Source organism: Thunnus maccoyii, chromosome 9 (genome assembly GCF_910596095.1).
Source record: "Thunnus maccoyii chromosome 9, fThuMac1.1, whole genome shotgun sequence".
Lineage (NCBI taxonomy): Eukaryota > Metazoa > Chordata > Actinopteri > Scombriformes > Scombridae > Thunnus > Thunnus maccoyii.
In genome coordinates, this window is record NC_056541.1 from 30,414,105 (window position 1) to 30,435,476 (window position 21,372).

Below are 21,372 nucleotides of genomic sequence, written 5' to 3' on the forward strand. Positions count from 1 at the left end.
CAGGTTGTGTGTGTGTGTAGTCCGTCTTAATGTCCATCTTTGTTCTTGGCTCGGAGGCAGACGGTGCCGTTCTCGCACGTCGTCGAAAACACGGCAGCTAGCTCTGAGTGGAGTGGCGGATAGAACAGCAGAGACGACTCGGCGAAGACGCGCAGGGCAGAGCCGGTCCACGTTATCCCGAAGTAACTTCATTTCCTCTTTCTCGGGGGAATTTGAGGACGCTGGTTGCAGCAGCGGTCTCTCTCGGGTCCAGGAATGTGTTCGGGTGAACACGGGCAAAGTCTCGTCTCGTCCGACGAGGGGAGTCTTCGATGAGGGGAAAACATGTTCGTGGGGTAGTCAAGCTAACTCACAGGGGAACAGGAGTTACCCCTAGCTCAGTGACATGGGAAAGACGTGTAGTTTGGGCGTGCTCGCTTATAAAGGGGTGGTGATGTCATGGCTGCGTCCTCAGGACGCTCCGCTGTGCAGGAGCGTCTCCGCCAATGAGGGACCGATGTTGACTGCTCCCTGCTGAAGTGTGAAAATCGCAAAGCATCCTTGGAAATGGAGTTTGCTCCACCCTCATGGCAGGTCCATTACAGTTTTAATACGGAGCTCCGGAACTCCAGCCTTCCTGAGTTTTTCCCTCATATAGGCTATAGTTTTTCTTAATCATTACTACAATATATGATTACATATGTAATAGTCTCCTCAGCCAAGTTAGAAAAAATATGTGCATGTATGAACAACAGCAATTGGAGAAGATGACAGTCAAAAAGTAATCATGTTAAATAATCATGATCTCAATATTGAACAAAAATGATTGTGATTATAATTTTTGCCATAATCAAGCACCCCTAAAAACAGCAAATTGTGATTTACGTACACACATACACACACACAAAGTTTAAATATGTATGTGATAAATTGTAAATATGTATGTAATGAATTGTTTTCTTTAAGAAACTCTTACTTGAACATTTTTCAGTGTGCTCCTAAAGTTACATGTATGCTCCTAATTTCTGTCATTTAGGAGCACATGTACTCCTTGAAAAAAAGTAATGATTGAACACTGCTGTCACTGCTGCAGTCCAAGGGCTTCTGTCACATGCAGTAGATGTTTACTTTACCCATCCCCCCCCCTCCCATTCTCTCTCTCTCCCTCACAGTTGGAAGGAAAGATTTTAAAGTGATCTTCTTGTGAAATATCCTCATAAATGCCATAACTTTGGCCAAATCCTACATAAAAATATCATTTTTTTGTAGGAATTTTCGTCGCGAATCCATTGATACAGGTTTGAAAGTGGTGGGACTTATAGTTTAGACGCCAGATGCCCCAGTTTGGCACAAAGTCCATGCCCAGAATTTGCCTCCCCATTGGTTTACATTGTAAGGTGTAATGTCGCACTCCAACTTTCAGGGCTTACTAAATCTAAACCGTTCGAGTTATTACAAAGTTTTTAATAACTTTTGCTCAACACAGTGTGATAAGTCATGTATTAAAGTTTGAAGCCGATACCATTAACGCCCTAGGAGGAGATAGCGTTTATTCAAGGTCCAAAATTGGCAAAAAATCATACTTTGAAATTGACATTGCAGATTTCCTGTTGGATTTAGGTCAGGGGTGTCAGCGTATGATTTGTAGGTCTTGATGAGACGAATAATTGGGTTTTGGTTCGATCTCTCTACGACATTCCTACGGGCCGTGGTGGCCGTTTTAGATACATAGGTGGCGCTAGAGAGCACATTTTGGCACTTTGGGGTTTAATTTTTTCATTTTATCAAATTTTTCACCATTCCTGATGTGCGTGCCAAATTTGGTGAGTTTTTGAGCATGTTTAGGGGGTCAAATTTAGAGTTAAAGTCGCGTAACAAGAAAGAAAGAATAATAATAATAAAGAAACAAACGCACGAAAAACAATAGGGTCTTCGCCCTTTGGGCTCAGGCCCTAATAAAGAAACAAACGCACGAAAAACAATAGGGTCTTCGCCCTTTGGGCTCAGGCCCTAATAAGAAACAAACAAACACACGAAAAACAAGAGGGTCTTCGCCCTTTGGGCTCAGGCCCTAATAATAAAGAAACAAACGCACGAAAAACAAGAGGGTCTTCGCCCTTTGGGCTCAGGCCCTAATTAAAGCTGCAAGCAGCGTTGGACGGGCCTTCGCGCCCTTGCGCACGGCGGGCGGCGGCGCAGTCAGCTAAGCTTCTGGGAACCAAGAAAACGTTTGGAGATGATCAGTGTGAGAGTCTTTTGACACATAATACTAACCAGTGTCTCTCTGTGAGCCCACCCCTCTGCTCACAGACAATTATGGATTATGAAATCAAAATATTATTAACCTTAATCAATAATTCAGGCACCAACTGTAGGATCTGCAAGGAACACAGTTGATTATTTGCTATAATTATCAATTATCAATAATAAATAATTATAACAAATAACAGAATTATTAATATGAACTAACAAATACGAAGCACCATCCCGAAACCGGGACCAATAACCGAACAAGGTAATCTCATAAATGGGAGTTCACCTAGAATGTTAATATCTGAGAGATAATCATTCAAGGGTGAACAAAGAACGGTTGAATTCGAGCTCTGACTCCTTCAATCAGCCACTTTTCACAATATGTTACCAATAATGACAAAAGAACTTGTCTTTAAAGATATAACAGTGTTAATGAAACTCAGCAAAATTAACAAAGTTAACAAATGCTTCATTCAATAAATAGCTATTCTAAAATCTAATTCTACCAAACAAAACACAAACAGCTTTGCACAGGGTTGGACACTTGCAGGTTGGACACTTTTGTCCGACGTTATCTGACCATCAGATGTGCAAAACGATGTCGGTGCGTGTATCTGTGCGCGCGTGAGTGTAGTGTTAGTCACAAGAGGGAGTAGGGAAAACGATCGTGAGAGAGAGAGAAGCGGTTCTTTTTCCACAGAGAGCGCAAGTACGGACAGCAGTCTGTAACGCACGTTGTCTGGTTTCAGATCGACAAATCAGTTTACTTTCTCACTCACGGCAGCACAAACACAGTAGTCCCGAGCGGGACAAACACAAAATAGTCTAGCGTGGTGAACACAACTAACAGGCAGCAAACAGGCAGCAGCGGAGCGTTAACTGCAGCATGACCGAAAGAAGCACAACCAGTTAGCCTCTGCTAGCCTCTCAGCTAACCCCGGCTCTCTGTTTAGATCCAAACGGAGCACCGAGTCCCGATTTGTTATTTAGGTTAAAGCCGAGAACATGCAGCAGCGGAGCGTTAATTGCAGCATGACCGAAAGAAGCACAACCAGTTAGCCTCTGCTAGCCTCTCAGCTAACCCCGGGTCTCTGTTTAGATCCAAACGGAGCACCGAGTCCCGATTTGTTATTTAGGTTAAAGCCGAGAACAGGCAGCAGCGGAGCGTTAATTGCAGCATGACCGAAAGAAGCACAACCAGTTAGCCTCTGCTAGCCTCTCAGCTAACCCCGGCTCTCTGTTTAGATCCAAACGGAGCACCGAGTCCCGATTTGTTATTTAGGTTAAAGCGGAGAACAGGCAGCAAACAGGCAGCAGCGGAGCGTTAACTGCAGCATGACCGAAAGAAGCACAACCAGTTAGCCTCTGCTAGCCTCTCAGCTAACCCCGGCTCTCTGTTTAGATCCAAACGGAGCACCGAGTCCCGATTTGTTATTTAGGTTAAAGCGGAGAACAGGCAGCAGCGGAGCGTTAATTGCAGCATGACCGAAAGAAGCACAACCAGTTAGCCTCTGCTAGCCTCTCAGCTAACCCCGGGTCTCTGTTTAGATCCAAACGGAGCACCGAGTCCCGAATTGCTATTTAGGTTAAAGCGGAGAGAATCAGCGGGTCTGTCGGCCAGCTGAGTGAAGTGAAACCTGCGGAAAAAACACCGTGACCATCAAGGTAAAACAGGTCGGCGAAAACACAGCAGCTGGCTCTGAGTGGAGTGGCGGAGAGAACAGCAGAGACGACTCGGCGAAGACGCGCAGGGCAGAGCCGGTCCACGTTATCCCGAAGTAACTTCATTTCCTCTTTCTCGGGGGAATTTGAGGACGCTGGTTGCAGCAGCGGTCTCTCTCGGGTCCAGGAATGTGTTCGGGTGAACACGGGAAAAGTCTCGTCTCGTCCGACGAGGGGAGTCTTCGATGAGGGGAAAACATGTTCGTAGGGTAGTCAAGCTAACTCACAGGGGAACAGCAGTTACCCCTAGCTCAGTGACATGGGAAAGACGTGTATTTCGGGCGTGCTCGCTTATAAAGGGGTGGTGATGTCATGGCTGTGCAGGAGCGTCTCCGCCAATGAGGGACCGATGTTGACTGCTCCCTGCTGAGGTGTGAAAATCGCAAAGCATCCTTGGAAATGGAGTAGATGTTTACTTTACCCATCCCCCCCCTCCCATTCTCTCTCTCTCCCTCACAGTTGGAAGGAAAGATTACAAAGTGATCTTGTGAAAAATCCTCATAAATCCCATAACTTTGGCCAAATCCTACATAAAAATCACATTTTTTTGTAGGAATTTTCGTCGCGAATCCATTGATACAGGTTTGAAAGTGGTGGGACTTATAGTTTAGACGCCAGATGCCCCAGTTTGGCACAAAGTCCATGCCCAGAATTTGCCTCCCCATTGGTTTACATTGTAAGGTGTAATGTCGCACTCCAACTTTCAGGGCTTACTAAATCAAAACCGTTCGAGTTATTACAAAGTTTTTAATAACTTTTGCTCAACACAGTGTGATAAGTCATGTATTAAAGTTTGAAGCCGATACCATTAACGCCCTAGGAGGAGATAGCGTTTATTCAAGGTCCAAAATTGGCAAAAAATCGTACTTTGAAATTGACATTGCAGATTTCCTGTTGGATTTAGGTCAGGGGTGTCAGCGTATGATTTGTAGGTCTTGATGAGACGAATAATTGAGTTTTGGTTCGATCTCTCTACGACATTCCTACGGGCCGTGGCGGCCGTTTTAGATACATAGGTGGCGCTAGAGAGCACATTTTGGCACTTTGGGGTTTAATTTTTACATTTTATCAAATTTTTCACCATTCCTGATGTGCGTGCCAAATTTGGTGAGTTTTTGAGCATGTTTAGGGGGTCAAATTTAGAGTTAAAGTGGCGTAACAAGAATAATTAAAGCTGCAAGCAGCGTTGAACGGGCCTTCGCGCCCTTGCGCACAGCGAGCCGCGGCGCAGTCAGTTGAGCTTGTGGGAACCAAGAAAGCGTTTGGAGATGATCAGTGTGAGAGTCTTTTTACACACAATACTAACCAGTGTCTCTCTGTGAGCCCACCCCTCCGTTCACAGACGATTATGAATTATGACATCAAAATATTGTTAACCTTAATCAGTAATTCAGGTACCAACTGTAGGAATCTGCGAAGAACACAGTTAATTATTTGCTATAATTATCAATTATCAATAATAATTAATTATAACAATTAACAGAATTATTAATATGAACTAACAGATACGAAGCACCACCCCGAAACCGGGGCCAATAACCGAGCAAGGTAGTCTCATAAATGGGAGTTCACCTAGAATGTTCATATCTGAGAGATAATCAGTCAAGGGTGAACAAAGAAGGGTTGAATTCGAGCTCTGACTCCTTCAATCAGCCACTTTTCACAATATGTTACCAATAATGACTAAAGAACTTCTCTTTAAAGATATAACAGTGTTTATGAAACTTAGCAAAATTAACAAAGTTAACAAATGCTTCATTCAATAAACAGCTATTCTAAAATCTAATTCTACCAAACAAAACACAAACAGCTTTGCACAGGGTTGGACACTTGCAGGTTGGACACTTTTGTCCGACGTTATCTGACCATCAGATGTGCAAAACGATGTCGGTGCGTGTATCTGTGCGCGCGTGAGTATGGTGTTAGTCACAAGAGAGGGAGGAGGGAGAGCGATCGTGAGAGAGAGAGAAGCGGTTCTTTTTCCACAGAGAGCGCACGTATGGACGGCAGTCTGTAACGCACGTTGTCTGGTTTAAGATCGACAAATCAGTTTACTTTCTCACTCACGGCAGCACAAACACAGTAGTCCCGAGCGGGACAAACACAAAATAGTCAAGCGTGGTGAACACAACTAACAGGCAGCAAACAGGCAGCAGCGGAGCGTTAACTGCAGCATGACCGAAAGAAGCACAACCAGTTAGCCTCTGCTAGCCTCTCAGCTAACCCCGGCTCTCTGTTTAGATCCAAACGGAGCACCGAGTCCCGAATTGCTATTTAGGTTAAAGCGGAGAGAATCAGCGGGTCTGTCGGCCAGCTGAGTGAAGTGAAACCTGCGGAAAAAACACCGTGACCATCAAGGTAAAACAGGTCGGCGAAAACACGGCAGCTGGCTCTGAGTGGAGTGGCGGAGAGAACAGCAGAGATGACTCGGCGAAGACGCGCAGGGCAGAGCCGGTCCACGTTATCCCGAAGTAACTTCATTTCCTCTTTCTCCGGGGGAATTTGAGGACGCTGGTTGCAGCAGCGGTCTCTCTCGGGTCCAGGAATGTGTTCGGGTGAACACGGGCAAAGTCTCGTCTCGTCCGACGAGGGGAGTCTTCGATGAGGGGAAAACATGTTCGTGGGGTAGTCAAGCTAACTCACAGGGGAACAGGAGTTAACCCTAGCTCAGTGACATGGGAAAGACGTATATTTCGGGCGTGCTCGCTTATAAAGGGGTGGTGATGTCATGGCTGCGTCCTCAGGACGCTCCGCTGTGCAGGAGCGTCTCCGCCAATGAGGGACCGATGTTGACTGCTCCCTGCTGAGGTGTGAAAATCGCAAAGCATTCTTGGAAATGGAGTTTGCTCCACCCTCATGGCAGGTCCATTACAGTTTTAATACGGAGCTCCGGAGCTCCAGCCTTCCTGAGTTTTTCCCTCATATAGGCTATACTTTTTCTTAATCATTACTACAATATATGATTAGATGTGTAATAGTCTCCTCAGCCAAGTTAGAAAAAATATGTGCATGTATGAACAACAGCAATTGCAGAAGATGACAGTCAAAAAGTAATCATGTTAAATAATCATGATCTCAATATTGAACAAAACTGATTGTGATTATAATTTTTGCCATAAACAAGCACCCCTAAAAACAGCTAATTGTGATTTACATACACACACACACACACACACACACACACACACACACACAGAGTTTAAATATGTATGTGATAAATTGTAAATATGTATGAAATGAATTGTTTTCTGTAAGAAACTCTTACTTGAACATTTTTCAGTGTGCTCCTAAAGTTATATGTATGCTCCTAATTTCTTTCATTTAGGAGCACATGCGCTCCTTGAAAAGAAGTAAGGATTGAACACTGCTGTCACATGTGTGAAAGCACTAAGTAAGTGGAGTGTGGTGCAGTCCAAGGGCTTCTGTCACAGGCAGTAGATGTTTACTTTACCCATCCCCCCCCCTCCCATTCTCTCTCTCTCCCTCACAGTTGGAAGGAAAGATTTCAAAGTGATCTTCTTGTGAAAAATCCTCATAAATCCCATAACTTTGGCCAAATCCTACATAAAAATATCATTTTTTTGTAGGAATTTTCGTCGCGAATCCATTGATACAGGTTTGAAAGTGGTGGGACTTATAGTTTAGACGCCAGATGCCCCAGTTTGGCACAAAGTCCATGCCCAAAATTTGCCTCCCCATTGGTTTACATTGTAAGGTGTAATGTCGCACTCCAACTTTCAGGGCTTACTAAATCTAAACCGTTCGAGTTATTACAAAGTTTTTAATAACTTTTGCTCAACACAGTGTGATAAGTCATGTATTAAAGTTTGAAGCCGATACCATTAACGCCCTAGGAGGAGATAGCGTTTATTCAAGGTCCAAAATTGGCAAAAAATCATACTTTGAAATTGACATTGCAGATTTCCTGTTGGATTTAGGTCAGGGGTGTCAGCGTATGATTTGTAGGTCTTGATGAGACGAATAATTGGGTTTTGGTTCGATCTCTCTACGACATTCCTACGGGCCGTGGTGGCCGTTTTAGATACATAGGTGGCGCTAGAGAGCACATTTTGGCACTTTGGGGTTTAATTTTTTCATTTTATCAAATTTTTCACCATTCCTGATGTGCGTGCCAAATTTGGTGAGTTTTTGAGCATGTTTAGGGGGTCAAATTTAGAGTTAAAGTCGCGTAACAAGAAAGAAAGAATAATAATAATAAAGAAACAAACGCACGAAAAACAATAGGGTCTTCGCCCTTTGGGCTCAGGCCCTAATTAAAGCTGCAAGCAGCGTTGAACGGGCCTTCGCGCCCTTGCGCACAGCGGGCCGCGGCGCAGTCAGTTGAGCTTGTGGGAACCAAGAAAGCGTTTGGAGATGATCAGTGTGAGAGTCTTTTTACACACAATACTAACCAGTGTCTCTCTGTGAGCCCACCCCTCCGTTCACAGACAATTATGAATTATGACATCAAAATATTGTTAACCTTAATCAGTAATTCAGGTACCAACTGTAGGAATCTGCGAAGAACACAGTTAATTATTTGCTATAATTATCAATTATCAATAATAATTAATTATAACAATTAACAGAATTATTAATATGAACTAACAGATACGAAGCACCACCCCGAAACCGGGGCCAATAACCGAGCAAGGTAGTCTCATAAATGGGAGTTCACCTAGAATGTTAATATCTGAGAGATAATCAGTCAAGGGTGAACAAAGAAGGGTTGAATTCGAGCTCTGACTCCTTCAATCAGCCACTTTTCACAATATGTTACCAATAATGACTAAAGAACTTCTCTTTAAAGATATAACAGTGTTTATGAAACTTAGCAAAATTAACAAAGTTAACAAATGCTTCATTCAATAAATAGCTATTCTAAAATCTAATTCTACCAAACAAAACACAAACATCTTTGCACAGGGTTGGACACTTGCAGGTTGGACACTTTTGTCCGACGTTATCTGACCATCAGATGTGCAAAACGATGTCGGTGCGTGTATCTGTGCGCACGTGAGTATGGTGTTAGTCACAAGAGAGGGAGGAGGGAGAGCGATCGTGAGAGAGAGAGAAGCGGTTCTTTTTCCACAGAGAGCGCACGTATGGACGGCAGTCTGTAACGCACGTTGTCTGGTTTAAGATCGACAAATCAGTTTACTTTCTCACTCACGGCAGCACAAACACAGTAGTCCCGAGCGGGACAAACACAAAATAGTCAAGCGTGGTGAACACAACTAACAGGCAGCAAACAGGCAGCAGCGGAGCGTTAACTGCAGCATGACCGAAAGAAGCACAACCAGTTAGCCTCTGCTAGCCTCTCAGCTAACCCCGGCTCTCTGTTTAGATCCAAACGGAGCACCGAGTCCCGAATTGCTATTTAGGTTAAAGCGGAGAGAATCAGCGGGTCTGTCGCCCAGCTGAGTGAAGTGTAACCTGCGGAAAAAACACCGTGACCATCAAGGTAAAACAGGTCGGCGAAAACACGGCAGCTGGCTCTGAGTGGAGTGGCGGAGAGAACAGCAGAGATGACTCGGCGAAGACGCGCAGGGCAGAGCCGGTCCACGTTATCCCGAAGTAACTTCATTTCCTCTTTCTCCGGGGGAATTTGAGGACGCTGGTTGCAGCAGCGGTCTCTCTCGGGTCCAGGAATGTGTTCGGGTGAACACGGGCAAAGTCTCGTCTCGTCCGACGAGGGGAGTCTTCGATGAGGGGAAAACATGTTCGTGGGGTAGTCAAGCTAACTCACAGGGGAACAGGAGTTAACCCTAGCTCAGTGACATGGGAAAGACGTATATTTCGGGCGTGCTCGCTTATAAAGGGGTGGTGATGTCATGGCTGCGTCCTCAGGACGCTCCGCTGTGCAGGAGCGTCTCCGCCAATGAGGGACCGATATTGACTGCTCCCTGCTGAGGTGTGAAAATCGCAAAGCATTCTTGGAAATGGAGTTTGCTCCACCCTCATGGCAGGTCCATTACAGTTTTAATACGGAGCTCCGGAGCTCCAGCCTTCCTGAGTTTTTCCCTCATATAGGCTATACTTTTTCTTAATCATTACTACAATATATGATTAGATGTGTAATAGTCTCCTCAGCCAAGTTAGAAAAAATATGTGCATGTATGAACAACAGCAATTGCAGAAGATGACAGGCAAAAAGTAATCATGTTAAATAATCATGATCTCAATATTGAACAAAAATGATTGTGATTATAATTTTTGCCATAAACAAGCACCCCTAAAAACAGCTAATTGTGATTTACATACACACACACACACACACACACACACACACACACACACACACACACAGAGTTTAAATATGTATGTGATAAATTGTAAATATGTATGAAATGAATTGTTTTCTGTAAGAAACTCTTACTTGAACATTTTTCAGTGTGCTCCTAAAGTTATATGTATGCTCCTAATTTCTTTCATTTAGGAGCACATGCGCTCCTTGAAAAGAAGTAAGGATTGAACACTGCTGTCACATGTGTGAAAGCACTAAGTAAGTGGAGTGTGGTGCAGTCCAAGGGCTTCTGTCACAGGCAGTAGATGTTTACTTTACCCATCCCCCCCCTCCCATTCTCTCTCTCTCCCTCACAGTTGGAAGGAAAGATTTCAAGGTGATCTTCTTGTGAAAAATCCTCATAAATCCCATAACTTTGGCCAAATCCTACATAAAAATATCATTTTTTTGTAGGAATTTTCGTCGCGAATCCATTGATACAGGTTTGAAAGTGGTCGGACTTATAGTTTAGACGCCAGATGCCCCAGTTTGGCACAAAGTCCATGCCCAGAATTTGCCTCCCCATTGGTTTACATTGTAAGGTGTAATGTCGCACTCCAACTTTCAGGGCTTACTAAATCTAAACCGTTCGAGTTATTACAAAGTTTTTAATAACTTTTGCTCAACACAGTGTGATAAGTCATGTATTAAAGTTTGAAGCCGATACCATTAACGCCCTAGGAGGAGATAGCGTTTATTCAAGGTCCAAAATTGGCAAAAAATCATACTTTGAAATTGACATTGCAGATTTCCTGTTGGATTTAGGTCAGGGGTGTCAGCGTATGATTTGTAGGTCTTGATGAGACGAATAATTGGGTTTTGGTTCGATCTCTCTACGACATTCCTACGGGCCGTGGTGGCCGTTTTAGATACATAGGTGGCGCTAGAGAGCACATTTTGGCACTTTGGGGTTTAATTTTTACATTTTATCAAATTTTTCACCATTCCTGATGTGCGTGCCAAATTTGGTGAGTTTTTGAGCATGTTTAGGGGGTCAAATTTAGAGTTAAAGTCGCGTAACAAGAAAGAAAGAATAATAATAATAAAGAAACAAACGCACGAAAAACAATAGGGTCTTCGCCCTTTGCGCTCAGGCCCTAATAATAAACAAACAAACGCACGAAAAACAATAGGGTCTTCGCCCTTTGGGCTCAGGCCCTAATTAAAGCTGCAAGCAGCGTTGGACGGGCCTTCGCGCCCTTGCGCACAGCGGGCCGCGGCGCAGTCAGTTGAGCTTGTGGGAACCAAGAAAGCGTTTGGAGATGATCAGTGTGAGAGTCTTTTTACACACAATACTAACCAGTGTCTCTCTGTGAGCCCACCCCTCCGTTCACAGACAATTATGAATTATGACATCAAAATATTGTTAACCTTAATCAGTAATTCAGGTACCAACTGTAGGAATCTGCGAAGAACACAGTTAATTATTTGCTATAATTATCAATTATCAATAATAATTAATTATAACAATTAACAGAATTATTAATATGAACTAACAGATACGAAGCACCACCCCGAAACCGGGGCCAATAACCGAGCAAGGTAGTCTCATAAATGGGAGTTCACCTAGAATGTTAATATCTGAGAGATAATCAGTCAAGGGTGAACAAAGAAGGGTTGAATTCGAGCTCTGACTCCTTCAATCAGCCACTTTTCACAATATGTTACCAATAATGACTAAAGAACTTCTCTTTAAAGATATAACAGTGTTTATGAAACTTAGCAAAATTAACAAAGTTAACAAATGCTTCATTCAATAAATAGCTATTCTAAAATCTAATTCTACCAAACAAAACACAAACAGCTTTGCACAGGGTTGGACACTTGCAGGGGAATGCGTGTATGTATGTATGTATGTATATATGTATGTGTGTGTGTGTGTGTGTGTGTGTGTGTTAGTAGCAAGAGAGGAAGGAGGGAAAGCGATCGTGAGAGGGAGAGAAGCGGCTCTTTTGTCCACAGAGAGCGCACGTACGGACGGCAGTCTGTAACGTACGTTGTCTGGTTTCAGATCGACAAAGCAGTTACTTTCTCACTCACGGCGGCAGAAAGACAGCAGTAGTCCCGAGCGGGACAAACACAAAATAGTCTAGCGTAGTGAACATAACTAACAGGCAGCAAACTTAAAATACTACTCAGAGTAAAGCAGAGAAAAATGGACTCGGCGGTCCGTCAACTCACACAACAAGAACAATAGCAATAAAGCTAAAAAGGCTAAATGCTAAACAACAGCAACTGATGCTGAAAAGAACACACAACTAACACTGCCTATGCCCAGACTTATGCCTCTTACTTGGTCGCTTCAGAAAGTGCGCAGGTTGTGTGTGTGTGTAGTCCGTCTTAATGTCCATCTTTGTTCTTGGCTCGGAGGCAGACGGTGCCGTTCTCGCACGTCGGCGGAAACACGGCAGCTGGTTCTGAGTGGAGTGGCGGAGAGAACAGCAGAGACGACTCGGCGAAGACGCGCAGGGCAGAGCCGGTCCACGTTATCCCGAAGTAACTTCATTTCCTCTTTCTCGGGGGAATTTGAGGACGCTGGTTGCAGCAGCGGTCTCTCTCGGGTCCAGGAATGTGTTCGGGTGAACACGGGCAAAGTCTCGTCTCGTCCGACGAGGGGAGTCTTCGATGAGGGGAAAACATGTTCGTGGGGTAGTCAAGCTAACTCACAGGGGAACAGGAGTTACCCCTAGCTCAGTGACATGGGAAAGACGTGTAGTTTGGGCGTGCTCGCTTATAAAGAGGTGGTGATGTCATGGCTGCGTCCTCAGGACGCTCCGCTGTGCAGGAGCGTCTCCGCCAATGAGGGACCGATGTTGACTGCTCCCTGCTGAAGTGTGAAAATCGCAAAGCATCCTTGGAAATGGAGTTTGCTCCACCCTCATGGCAGGTCCATTACAGTTTTAATACGGAGCTCCGGAACTCCAGCCTTCCTGAGTTTTTCCCTCATATAGGCTATAGTTTTTCTTAATCATTACTACAATATATGATTACATATGTAATAGTCTCCTCAGCCAAGTTAGAAAAAATATGTGCATGTATGAACAACAGCAATTGGAGAAGATGACAGTCAAAAAGTAATCATGTTAAATAATCATGATCTCAATATTGAACAAAAATGATTGTGATTATAATTTTTGCCATAATCAAGCACCCCTAAAAACAGCAAATTGTGATTTACATACACACACACACACACACACACACACACAGAGTTTAAATATGTATGTGATAAATTGTAAATATGTATGTAATGAATTGTTTTCTTTAAGACACTCTTACTTGAACATTTTTCAGTGTGCTCCTAAAGTTATATGTATGCTCCTAATTTCTTTCATTTAGGAGCACATGCGCTCCTTGAAAAGAAGTAAGGATTGAACACTGCTGTCACATGTGTGAAAGCACTAAGTAAGTGGAGTGTGGTGCAGTCCAAGGGCTTCTGTCACAGGCAGCAGATGTTTACTTTACCCACCCCCCCCCTCCCATTCTCTCTCTCTCCCTCACAGTTGGAAGGAAAGATTTCAAAGTGATCTTCTTGTGAAAAATCCTCATAAATCCCATAACTTTGGCCAAATCCTACATAAAAATATCATTTTTTTGTAGGAATTTTCGTCGCGAATCCATTGATACAGGTTTGAAAGTGGTGGGACTTATAGTTTAGACGCCAGATGCCCCAGTTTGGCACAAAGTCCATGCCCAGAATTTGCCTCCCCATTGGTTTACATTGTAAGGTGTAATGTCGCACTCCAACTTTCAGGGCTTACTAAATCTAAACCGTTCGAGTTATTACAAAGTTTTTAATAACTTTTGCTCAACACAGTGTGATAAGTCATGTATTAAAGTTTGAAGCCGATACCATTAACGCCCTAGGAGGAGATAGCGTTTATTCAAGGTCCAAAATTGGCAAAAAATGGTATTTTGAAATTGACATTGCAGATTTCCTGTTGGATGTAGGTCAGGGGTGTCAGCGTATGATTTGTAGGTCTTGATGAGACGAATAATTGGGTTTTGGTTCGATCTCTCTACGACATTCCTACGGGCCGTGGCGGCCGTTTTAGATACATAGGTGGCGCTAGAGAGCACATTTTGGCACTTTGGGGTTTAACTTTTACATTTTATCAAATTTTTCACCATTCCTGATGTGCGTGCCAAATTTGGTGAGTTTTTGAGCATGTTTAGGGGGTCAAATTTAGAGTTAAAGTGGCGTAACAAGAAAGAATAATAAAGAAACAAACGCACGAAAAACAATAGGGTCTTCGCCCTTTGGGCTCAGGCCCTAATTAAAGCTGCAAGCAGCGTTGAACGGGCCTTCGCGCCCTTGCGCACGTCGGGCCGCGGCGCAGTCAGTTGAGCTTGTGGGAACCAAGAAAACGTTTGGAGATGATCAGTGTGAGAGTCTTTTGACACACAATACTAACTACTTTCTCTCCGTGAGCGCACCCCTCTGTTTATCACAGATAATTATGGCTTATGAAATTAAAATATTGTTAACCTTAATCAATAATTCAGGCACCAACTGTAGCATGTATGAGGAACACAGTTGATTATTTGCCATAATTATCAATTATCTAAGATAAATTAACTAATTATAATAATTAATAGAATTATTAATATGAACTAACAAGCACGGAGCACCACCCGGAAACCAGGACCAATAACCGAACAAGGTAATCTCATAAATGGGACTTCACCTAGAATGTTAATATCTGCGAGATATCAACATTCAAGGGTGAACAAAGAAGGGTTGAATTCAAGCTCTGACTCCTTCAATCAGCCACTTCTCACAATATGTTACACACAATAATGACAAAAGAACTTCTCTTTAAAGATATAACATTGTTTATTAAACTTAGCAAAATTAACAAAGTTAACAAATACTTCATTCAATAAACAGCTATTCTAAAATCTAATTCTACCAAACAAAACACAAACAGCTTTGCACAGAGTTGGACACTTGCAGGGGAATGCGTGTATGTATGTGTGTGTGTGTGTGTGTGTGTGTGTGTTAGTAGCAAGAGAGGAAGGAGGGAAAGCGATCGTGAGAGGGAGAGAAGCGGCTCTTTTGTCCACAGAGAGCGCACGTACGGACGGCAGTCTGTAACGTACGTTGTCTGGTTTCTGATCGACAAATCAATTTACTTTCTCACTCACGGTGGCACAAAAGTAGCAGTTGTCCCGACCGGGAAAAACACAAAATAGTCTAGCGTGGTGAACACAACTAACAGGCAGCAAACTTAAAATACTCCTCAGAGTAAAGCAGAGAAAAATGGACTCGGCGGTCCGTCAACTCACACAACAAGAACAACAGCGATAAAGCTAAAAAGGCTAAATGCTAAACAACAGCAACTGATGCTGGAAAGAACACACAACTAACACTGCCTATGCCCAGACTTATGCCTCTTACTTGGTCGCTTCAGAAAGTGCGCAGGTTGTGTGTGTGTGTAGTCCGTCTTAATGTCCATCTTTGTTCTTGGCTCGGAGGCAGACGGTGCCGTTCTCGCACGTCGTCGAAAACACGGCAGCTGGCTCTGAGTGGAGTGGCGGATAGAACAGCAGAGACGACTCGGCGAAGACGCGCAGGGCAGAGCCGGTCCACGTTATCCCGAAGTAACTTCATTTCCTCTTTCTCGGGGGAATTTGAGGACGCTGGTTGCAGCAGCGGTCTCTCTCGGGTCCAGGAATGTGTTCGGGTGAACACGGGCAAAGTCTCGTCTCGTCCGACGAGGGGAGTCTTCGATGAGGGGAAAACATGTTCGTGGGGTAGTCAAGCTAACTCACAGGGGAACAGGAGTTACCCCTAGCTCAGTGACATGGGAAAGACGTGTAGTTTGGGCGTGCTCGGTTATAAAGGGGTGGTGATGTCATGGCTGCGTCCTCAGGACGCTCCGCTGTGCAGGAGCGTCTCCGCCAATGAGGGACCGATGTTGACTGCTCCCTGCTGAAGTGTGAAAATCGCAAAGCATCCTTGGAAATGGAGTTTGCTCCACCCTCATGGCAGGTCCATTACAGTTTTAATACGGAGCTCCGGAACTCCAGCCTTCCTGAGTTTTTCCCTCATATAGGCTATAGTTTTTCTTAATCATTACTACAATATATGATTACATATGTAATAGTCTCCTCAGCCAAGTTAGAAAAAATATGTGCATGTATGAACAACAGCAATTGGAGAAGATGACAGTCAAAAAGTAATCATGTTAAATAATCATGATCTCAATATTGAACAAAAATGATTGTGATTATAATTTTTGCCATAATCAAGCACCCCTAAAAACAGCAAATTGTGATTTACGTACACACATACACACACACAAAGTTTAAATATGTATGTGATAAATTGTAAATATGTATGTAATGAATTGTTTTCTTTAAGAAACTCTTACTTGAACATTTTTCAGTGTGCTCCTAAAGTTATATGTATGCTCCTAATTTCTGTCATTTAGGAGCACATGTACTCCTTGAAAAAAAGTAATGATTGAACACTGCTGTCACTGCTGCAGTCCAAGGGCTTCTGTCACATGCAGTAGATGTTTACTTTACCCATCCCCCCCCCTCCCATTCTCTCTCTCTCCCTCACAGTTGGAAGGAAAGATTTTAAAGTGATCTTCTTGTGAAATATCCTCATAAATGCCATAACTTTGGCCAAATCCTACATAAAAATATCATTTTTTTGTAGGAATTTTCGTCGCGAATCCATTGATACAGGTTTGAAAGTGGTGGGACTTATAGTTTAGACGCCAGATGCCCCAGTTTGGCACAAAGTCCATGCCCAGAATTTGCCTCCCCATTGGTTTACATTGTAAGGTGTAATGTCGCACTCCAACTTTCAGGGCTTACTAAATCTAAACCGTTCGAGTTATTACAAAGTTTTTAATAACTTTTGCTCAACACAGTGTGATAAGTCATGTATTCAAGTTTGAAGCCGATACCATTAACGCCCTAGGAGGAGATAGCGTTTATTCAAGGTCCAAAATTGGCAAAAAATCGTACTTTGAAATTGACATTGCGGATTTCCTGTTGGATTTAGGTCAGGGGTGTCAGCGTATGATTTGTAGGTCTTGATGAGACGAATAATTGAGTTTTGGTTCGATCTCTCTACGACATTCCTACGGGCCGTGGTGGCCGTTTTAGATATATAGGTGGCGCTAGAGAGCACATTTTGGCACTTTGGGGTTTAATTTTTACATTTTATCAAATTTTTCACCATTCCTGATGTGCGTGCCAAATTTGGTGAGTTTTTGAGCATGTTTAGGGGGTCAAATTTAGAGTTAAAGTGGCGTAATAATAAAGAAGAAAGAAAGAAACACACGAAAAACAATAGGGTCTTCGCCCTTTGGGCTCAGGCCCTAATAATAATAAAGAAACAAACGCACGAAAAACAATAGGGTCTTCGCCCTTTGGGCTCAGGCCCTAATTAAAGCTGCAAGCAGCGTTGGACGGGCCTTCGCGCCCTTGCGCACAGCGGGCCGCGGCGCAGTCAGTTGAGCTTGTGGGAACCAAGAAAACGTTTGGAGATGATCAGTGTGAGAGTCTTTTTACACACAATACTAACCAGTGTCTCTCTGTGAGCCCACCCCTCCGTTCACAGACAATTATGAATTATGACATCAAAATATTGTTAACCTTAATCAGTAATTCAGGTACCAACTGTAGGAATCTGCGAAGAACACAGTTAATTATTTGCTATAATTATCAATTATCAATAATAATTAATTATAACAATTAACAGAATTATTAATATGAACTAACAGATACGAAGCACCACCCCGAAACCGGGGCCAATAACCGAGCAAGGTAGTCTCATAAATGGGAGTTCACCTAGAATGTTAATATCTGAGAGATAATCAGTCAAGGGTGAACAAAGAAGGGTTGAATTCGAGCTCTGACTCCTTCAATCAGCCACTTTTCACAATATGTTACCAATAATGACTAAAGAACTTCTCTTTAAAGATATAACAGTGTTTATGAAACTTAGCAAAATTAACAAAGTTAACAAATGCTTCATTCAATAAATAGCTATTCTAAAATCTAATTCTACCAAACAAAACACAAACAGCTTTGCACAGGGTTGGACACTTGCAGGTTGGACACTTTTGTCCGACGTTATCTGACCATCAGATGTGCAAAACGATGTCGGTGCGTGTATCTGTGCGCGCGTGAGTATGGTGTTAGTCACAAGAGAGGGAGGAGGGAGAGCGATCGTGAGAGAGAGAGAAGCGGTTCTTTTTCCACAGAGAGCGCACGTATGGACGGCAGTCTGTAACGCACGTTGTCTGGTTTAAGATCGACAAATCAGTTTACTTTCTCACTCACGGCAGCACAAACACAGTAGTCCCGAGCGGGACAAACACAAAATAGTCAAGCGTGGTGAACACAACTAACAGGCAGCAAACAGGCAGCAGCGGAGCGTTAACTGCAGCATGACCGAAAGAAGCACAACCAGTTAGCCTCTGCTAGCCTCTCAGCTAACCCCGGCTCTCTGTTTAGATCCAAACGGAGCACCGAGTCCCGAATTGCTATTTAGGTTAAAGCGGAGAGAATCAGCGGGTCTGTCGGCCAGCTGAGTGAAGTGAAACCTGCGGAAAAAACACCGTGACCATCAAGGTAAAACAGGTCGGCGAAAACACGGCAGCTGGTTCTGAGTGGAGTGGCGGAGAGAACAGCAGAGATGACTCGGCGAAGACGCGCAGGGCAGAGCCGGTCCACGTTATCCCGAAGTAACTTCATTTCCTCTTTCTCGGGGGAATTTGAGGACGCTGGTTGCAGCAGCGGTCTCTCTCGGGTCCAGGAATGTGTTCGGGTGAACACGGGCAAAGTCTCGTCTCGTCCGACGAGGGGAGTCTTCGATGAGGGGAAAACATGTTCGTGGGGTAGTCAAGCTAACTCACAGGGGAACAGGAGTTACCCCTAGCTCAGTGACATGGGAAAGACGTGTAGTTTGGGCGTGCTCGCTTATAAAGGGGTGGTGATGTCATGGCTGCGTCCTCAGGACGCTCCGCTGTGCAGGAGCGTCTCCGCCAATGAGGGACCGATGTTGACTGCTCCCTGCTGAAGTGTGAAAATCGCAAAGCATCCTTGGAAATGGAGTTTGCTCCACCCTCATGGCAGGTCCATTACAGTTTTAATACGGAGCTCCGGAACTCCAGCCTTCCTGAGTTTTTCCCTCATATAGGCTATAGTTTTTCTTAATCATTACTACAATATATGATTACATATGTAATAGTCTCCTCAGCCAAGTTAGAAAAAATATGTGCATGTATGAACAACAGCAATTGGAGAAGATGACAGTCAAAAAGTAATCATGTTAAATAATCATGATCTCAATATTGAACAAAAATGATTGTGATTATAATTTTTGCCATAATCAAGCACCCCTAAAAACAGCAAATTGTGATTTACATACACACACACACACACACACACACACACACACACACACAGAGTTTAAATATGTATGTGATCAATTGTAAATATGTATGTAATGAATTGTTTTCTTAAAGAAACTCTTACTTGAACATTTTTCAGTGTGCTCCTAAAGTTATATGTATGCTCCTAATTTCTGTCGTTTAGGAGCACATGTACTCCTTGAAAAAAAGTAAGGATTGAACACTGCTGTCAGATATGTAGAAGCATTAAGTAACTGGAGTGTGGTGCAGTCCAAGGGCTTCTGTCACAGGCAGTAGATGTTTACTTTACCCATCCCCCCCCTCCCATTCTCTCTCTCTCCCTCACAGTTGAAAGGAAAGATTTCAAAGTGATCTTCTTGTGAAAAATCCTCATAAATCCCATAACTTTGGCCAAATCCTACATAAAAATATCATTTTTTTGTAGGAATTTTCGTCGCGAATCCATTGATACAGGTTTGAAAGTGGTCGGACTTATAGTTTAGACGCCAGATGCCCCAGTTTGGCACAAAGGCCATGCCCAGAATTTGCCTCCCCATTGGTTTACATTGTAAGGTGTAATGTCGCACTCCAACTTTCAGGGCTTACTAAATCTAAACCGTTCGAGTTATTACAAAGTTTTTAATAACTTTTGCTCAACACAGTGTGATAAGTCATGTATTAAAGTTTGAGGCCGATACCATTAACGCCCTAGGAGGAGATAGCGTTTATTCAAGGTCCAAAATTGGCAAAAAATCATACTTTGAAATGGACATTGCAGATTTCCTGTTGGATTTAGGTCAGGGGTGTCAGCGTATGATTTGTAGGTCTTGATGAGACGAATAATTGAGTTTTGGTTCGATCTCTCTACGACATTCCTACGGGCCGTGGTGGCCGTTTTAGATACATAGGTGGCGCTAGAGAGCACATTTTGGCACTTTGGGGTTTAATTTTTACATTTTATCAAATTTTTCACCATTCCTGATGTGCGTGCCAAATTTGGTGAGTTTTTGAGCATGTTTAGGGGGTCACATTTAGAGTTAAAGTGGCGTAATAATAAAGAAAGAAACAAACACACGAAAAACAATAGGGTCTTCGCCCTTTGGGCTCAGGCCCTAATTAAAGCTGCAAGCAGCGTTGAACGGGCCTTCGCGCCCTTGCGCACAGCGGGCCGCGGCGCAGTCAGTTGAGCTTGTGGGAACCAAGAAAACGTTTGGAGATGATCAGTGTGAGAGTCTTTTTACACACAATACTAACCAGTGTCTCTCTGTGAGCCCACCCCTCCGTTCACAGACAATTATGAATTATGACATCAAAATATTGTTAACCTTAATCAGTAATTCAGGTACCAACTGTAGGAATCTGCGAAGAACACAGTTAATTATTTGCTATAATTATCAATTATCAATAATAATTAATTATAACAATTAACAGAATTATTAATATGAACTAACAGATACGAAGCACCACCCCGAAACCGGGGCCAATAACCGAGCAAGGTAGTCTCATAAATGGGAGTTCACCTAGAATGTTAATATCTGAGAGATAATCAGTCAAGGGTGAACAAAGAAGGGTTGAATTCGAGCTCTGACTCCTTCAATCAGCCACTTTTCACAATATGTTACCAATAATGACTAAAGAACTTCTCTTTAAAGATATAACAGTGTTTATGAAACTTAGCAAAATTAACAAAGTTAACAAATGCTTCATTCAATAAATAGCTATTCTAAAATCTAATTCTACCAAACAAAACAC